Source organism: Apodemus sylvaticus, chromosome 14 (genome assembly GCF_947179515.1).
Source record: "Apodemus sylvaticus chromosome 14, mApoSyl1.1, whole genome shotgun sequence".
Taxonomy (NCBI): domain Eukaryota; kingdom Metazoa; phylum Chordata; class Mammalia; order Rodentia; family Muridae; genus Apodemus; species Apodemus sylvaticus.
The window spans coordinates 41,899,345-41,905,418 of NC_067485.1; positions in this window are offsets into that span (position 1 = coordinate 41,899,345).

Here is a 6,074-nt window from a genome sequence, read left to right on the forward strand (position 1 = left end):
TGGAGTGGTTAAATTACATATGCGAACTAGAGTTTGGTTCCCTCTCCAAACTGTCACCACATCATCCAGATCTGAGCATGCTCAGTAAGGCATGTGGGTTTTTCATATGTGTGTATGTGATGCTGGGAATTGGACCAGGGCCTACACAGGCTAGGCAGGCAATGAACCACTGAGCTGCATCCACAGCCCTGCTACCACATAGACAAACTCGAACTGACAACGTTACTAGCTGGCACGTAACAAGGGTACACATCTATGGGAATCAGTGGTATATTCAGTTTGTTTGTGCAAGATGCAATGTCCATCAGATCTCGGAGCAATTGGCATACAACGCTGACCATGTCTTCATATGGGAAGCACTGAAAGGCCCGTTTGCTTTTGAAATGAACAATTGCTGTCAATCATAGTTTGCCTAAGGCATTATGCATTGTTAAAATCGTCCCTCCAAATTCAATGAAAAATTGATGAATGTCATCTTAAGATGACTTTTGAAGGATGCCCGTCAGTTGGTAGAATGCTTGTGGAGTATGCATTAAGCCCCAAGTTTCCTCCGTCAGCAGCTCTGAATCCACACCCTGGTGTGACAGCACCTGCCTATAAAGAATCCCAGCCTTTAGAACTGGAGGCAGAACCAACCCAGGTTCAAGACATTTTTAGACTAGTTTGAGATACCTGAGTCCCCATCTTTCTTTCTTTCTGCTCTTTTTGGTAAAAACAAAACAAACAAACAAAAATCAAAACCTGATTTTTAAAAATTACTCAGGAAAGCCTACAAGGTAAAGACATTTGGCACACAAGCCTCAGGAACTGAATGTAATCCCTGGAACTCAACTTAAAACAAAAAAGTGATCACGCCCATGTGTAATCTCAGCACTCCTACAATAAGATGAGGGGTGAGGCAGGAGAATTGTTTAAAAGCCAAAGCCAGCTAGACTAGGATATGCATCATGGCAGAGACAAACAAGAAAGACCCTGCCAGAGCAGGGAAGAGGGAGAAAGACAACTCCCAAAGTCGTTTTCTTACTCCACCGGGACACACGCACACAGGACACAAATAAGACAGCAATAGAAATAATATTAATAATAAATGTTTAACAAATAATCACAAGGAACAGTGCGCCCCCTTGTGGTCAAACTCTTCAAACATAGGGGCCTGATCTTGAAACTTCAGACACCACCCCCACCCAGATTGCTGTAAATGTTGGATTTAAAGAGAAAAAAGACTTAAAACATTCATGTTTCAGATAACAGACACAAATAATATATCCAAGTCAAAATGAATTTCAGGGGCTAGGGACATGGTTCAGTGATTAAGAGCATTTATGGACCTTATCTATGTTGGTGGCTCAGTACCATCAATAACTCCAGTTCTAGGAGATCCGATGCCCTTTTCTGACCTTTGGGTCAGAAAGCACCAGGCATGCATGCGGTCCATGGACATATGTTCAAGCAAAACATTCATACATATAAGTATATATGTTATATGTTATATGTTATGTGTTATATGTTATATAGTATATTGTATATTGTATATTGTATATTGTATATTGTATATTTCATATTGCATGTTGCATATTGTATATTATATGGTATGTATTAATATATAGTACATATTATATATAATATATTATATATTATAAATATAAGTAAATGCAAAAATGCATTTCTAGTTAAAATACATTTTAAAAGGCAAATTTTAATTGTTGTAGGGTCTGGCACTATTAGTTTTATAAATTTTATTTATTCATGTTTTTATATTGTTAAACATATTAATTTCATGTCCATGTTTATAGATGCATTACTCACAATAGCCAGAAAAATGAGCCAGTCTTGATGCCCATCAGTGAATATGTGGATAAAGAAAATGTGGTGAATATACACAGTGGAATCTTATGCTTCAGTGAAGAAAAATAAAATCGTGACCTCTGCAGTAAAATGGCTGTAACTGGAAATCACTGTGTTAAGTGACATAAACCAGACTCAAAATGACAAATACTTGTATGTCTTCTCTTATGCATAGAACGTAGATTTAAAATTGTATGTGTGTTTATGCATTATGAGTTATACATTTATGTACTTACTAGTTCATGAAGCTATAAAGAGGCTCATGAGAGGAAGGGAGATATGAAGGGGGTGGGAAACAGGGTAACGGAGCGATGGAATGAGTGAAGAGAGAGAGTCAGCTTGGGGGAGGGGAAGCAAAGTAGGGGAGGGAGAGGAGCAGAGGAGAGAGACACACAGAGGAGAGGTAGAGATAGCGGAATGAAGAGCATGCATGCTTAGCCTAAAATATTAATTTTAAAATTAAACACAGAACTGAACAAACGGATATGATTCACTGCAATAGCTCTACACGCTCATGCAATGTGAGTTTTAAAGTCTTGATTTCCTCTTCCTTAGGGTTTTTTCCTTTTATTGAACATGGATTCTTTCCTGGTTATAGTTCCCTCTCCTCCTTCTCCTCACAATGCCTCCTCCTCCTCTGTGCTGCGGCAAGAACAAGGCGGCCCTCACCAGAAAACCAACCGACAGAGTCACCTCATCTTGGACTTCCGGCCCGAAAAGTTAGGGGCTAAATAAATCTTTTTCTTACACATCAAGTTCCTAGTATGGTTCAATCCCAGGCTGATGAGCAAGCTGAGGAGCCAGCAGCTCCCACTACTGCAGAAGCCAGGGATTCTCCACCTCCGAAGAGAGGGAAGCACTAGATGGGAAAAGGAGCCCTCAGTTTCAATGATGGCTGCCCTGAATGACGAAAGCCGAGAGGGCTTCCTGGTGGAGGAGCCTCAAAGTAAAGATGGAGATGAAAGAGCCCCGAGCAATTCTTTTACTTTATTTTATTTATTTTACAAAACACACTTTTATTTTGGTCCTTAAGCCTAAGTAGAAATGGCCCGTGAGGGGCATCATCGAACAAGGAAAGGACTGGTAGCTGATGAAACAGTCTCTGTGTGCCAGGAGCTGGTCCTATTTACAAGGTTAAAAATAGTCACAGCTCAGAGTAAAAGGAGGCCCAGAGGGGAGGGGAATGTCTCTCTAGGTATAAAAGCCCTGGCAAGCCCCATTGAGGTGAGGACAGTGGGCATGGGAGCTGCCCACTACCTAGGGGGCTGCAGGACAGGGACAGGGGGGGTGGGGGGAGGGGCAGACGGGGACGGAGGCAGAGGGCGGGGTGGGGGGGGGTGCGGGTCAGGAAATGCCTCAGACGTCCATGTGGCAGATAAAGGCTGTGATCTTGACAAGCAGCTGGGGGAATGCTGGGCAGGTGGGCAGCTTGGCTCTGTCATCTAGGGGAGGCAGGTGTTACCTGCGCCTGCACCTGCGCCTGTGCCTGCGATAGGACTGGGGTAGGAGGTATGCCATGACTGAGGACATGGACAGGGCTGACTGTGGCCGGGGACGCTAAGGACAGACGGCAGGGCTAGGCCTGGCTCCTGACCTGCTTCGATCACAGCTTCGATCCTGGCAGGCGCTCCAGGAACTACACAGTGTTGCAGAAGGTGTAGCTGTCCCCAAGCCCTGGCCCATGACCACCAGGCATCCGCTTCCTGCAATGCGCAGCTCATAAGCCAAGGCTATCGGGACCTTGGTCATTAGCGCAGGGAGCTGGGCTTGGGAACAAACCAAGGGAGAAAAAGCAGCAGTTCTGAGCCCCCACAAAGGGATGCCCTAGGACATTCTTTTTTTTGTTGGTTTGTTGTTGTTGTTGTTTGTTGTTGTTGTTGTTGTTGTTTTCAAGACAGGGTTTCTCTGTGTAGCCCTGGCTGTCCTGGAGCTCACTCTGTAGACCAGGCTGGCCTCGAACTCAGAAATCCGCCTGCCTCTGCCTCCCAAGTGCTGGGATTAAAGACTTGTGCCACCACCGCCCGGCTTGAAATTCTTAACGTGGCATGGAAAATGTAAACTTTATTTGGCCTGGAAGCTTTGTCCCCTGACATAGTCAGTAGCTCATGACCCCTTTCTAAATAAAGTTGTACAGAAAACTGGTGTTGACTCCAAATGTCCCAAACCAAAAGATTCCTTACATCTTTAATAAGATTTTGCCAGGCAACCCAGAGAACAACGGACTTGAGAGAAGGGTCTCTGTGCTTCACAGCTTAGAGGAGGCGCTGGATAGGATGTGATAGGAGGCCCTAACTCTGGAATCTATTGTTCAACCCCACCTTGAGGCTCCGAGTTCAGCAGGGCAGAGGGGACTGGATAGGATATAAGGTACGATGGGTCCCTCTGCAGGGCAGCAGCTGTGAACCAGCAAACTGATTTTTTTTTCCAGATAAGGCTAGCCTTGACCTTACTATGTAACTGAGGTTGGCCTTGACTCTAGTTCATTTCCTGTGGACTTAGGTTATAGGCGCCACTACACCCAGTATCACTGGGTGACTGGTTTGATTTTTTTATTCAGATAGAATACTATAGTCACTTTTTTTGCAGGGGGGGTGTGTTAGAGTGTTGTTTTGTTTTGTTGCAGATAACCTGTCTGCAGTTTTCTCCCTTAATTTTCAGTGACTTTTCTTTCGACAACTTCATGATAGAGAAAGGTCCTAGATTTGGTGCTAAGTCTGGGACTGGATACAGTGATCTAATGTGTTCATACAGTTTTGGATCCTGAGTAACAACCACATCCTTTCTTCGGATTACCAGAGAAAGATGATCCTCCGAGCTCCAAACTCAGAACCTCCTTATGTCTGCCCAAGATTTAGCAGGTGGAGACTTCCAATTCTTGAACAGGCAGGATCTATTCCCCTGGTCAGCTTAAGAAGCCTCAGCAAATGAAACTTCTTCCTTCATTGGTCTTTGTTAAAGTCCTAGAGGCAGAAATTAAAGCCAAGATGAAAGGAATCTTGGTTCAGGAGAGAAACTCCTCCCTCCCCCACCTGCACCATTATCAGGGAATTAAGGAAATCTCAGAAACAGGATTACAACCCTGTTTGTCAGGAAACGTTCTTTGACTTCCCCTTGACTGGCACCAAGACTTCCTTAACCTTTTTGACCTTTGCTTTCATCTGTTCAGCCTATTGACCAACTACCAACTCTTCCTTTTTTTATTGGCTATTTTCTTTATTTACATTTCAAATATTATCCCCTTTCCCGGTTTTCCCGACTCCCAGATAGCCCCTATTCCATCCTCCCTTCCCCCTGTTTCTATGAGGATGTTCCTCCACCCACCCACCCACTCCCACCTCCCTGCCCTTAATTCCCCTACACTGGGACATCTATCGAGCCTTCATAGGACCAAGGACCTCTCCTCCCGTTGAGGCCTGACAAGGCCATCCTCTGCTACATATGCAGCTGGAGCCATGTGTACTCCTTGGTTGATGGCTTAGTCCCTGGGAGTTCTGGGGGGTCTGGTTGGTTGATATTGTTGTTCCCCCTATGGAATTGCAAACCCCTTCAGCTCCTTCAGTTCTTTCTCTAACTCCTCTATTGGGGACCCTGTGCTCAGTCTGAGGGTTGGCTGCGAGCATCTGCCTCTGTATTTGTCAGGCTCTGGCAGGGCCTCTCAGGAGGCAGCCATATCAGGCTCCTTTCAGCAAGCATTTCTTGGCATCCACAATAGTGTCAGAGTTTGGTGACTGTATATGGGATGAATCCCTAGGTGGGACAGTCTATGGATGTCCTTTCCTTCAGTCTCTGCTTCATACATTATCTCCATATTTGTTTCTGTGAGTATTTTGTTCCCCTTCTCAGAATAACTGAAGTACCCTCACTTTGGTCTTCCTTCTTCTCAAGCTTCCCATGGTCTGTGAATTGTAATATGTTCATTTTGAGCCTTTTGGCTAATATCCACTTATTAGTGAGTGCACACCATGTGTGTCCTTTCTGTGATTGGGTTACCTTGCTCAGGATGACACTTTCTAGTCCCATCCATTTGCCTAAGAATTTCATAAATTATTGATTATAATAGCTAAATAGAACTCCATTGTGTATATATACCACAGTTTCTGTATCCATTCCTCTGTTGAGGACATCTGGGTTCTTTCCAGCTTTTGGCTATTATAAATAAGGCAGCTATGAATATAGTGGAGCATGTGTCCTTATTACATGTAGGAGTACCTTCTGGGTATATGCCCAGG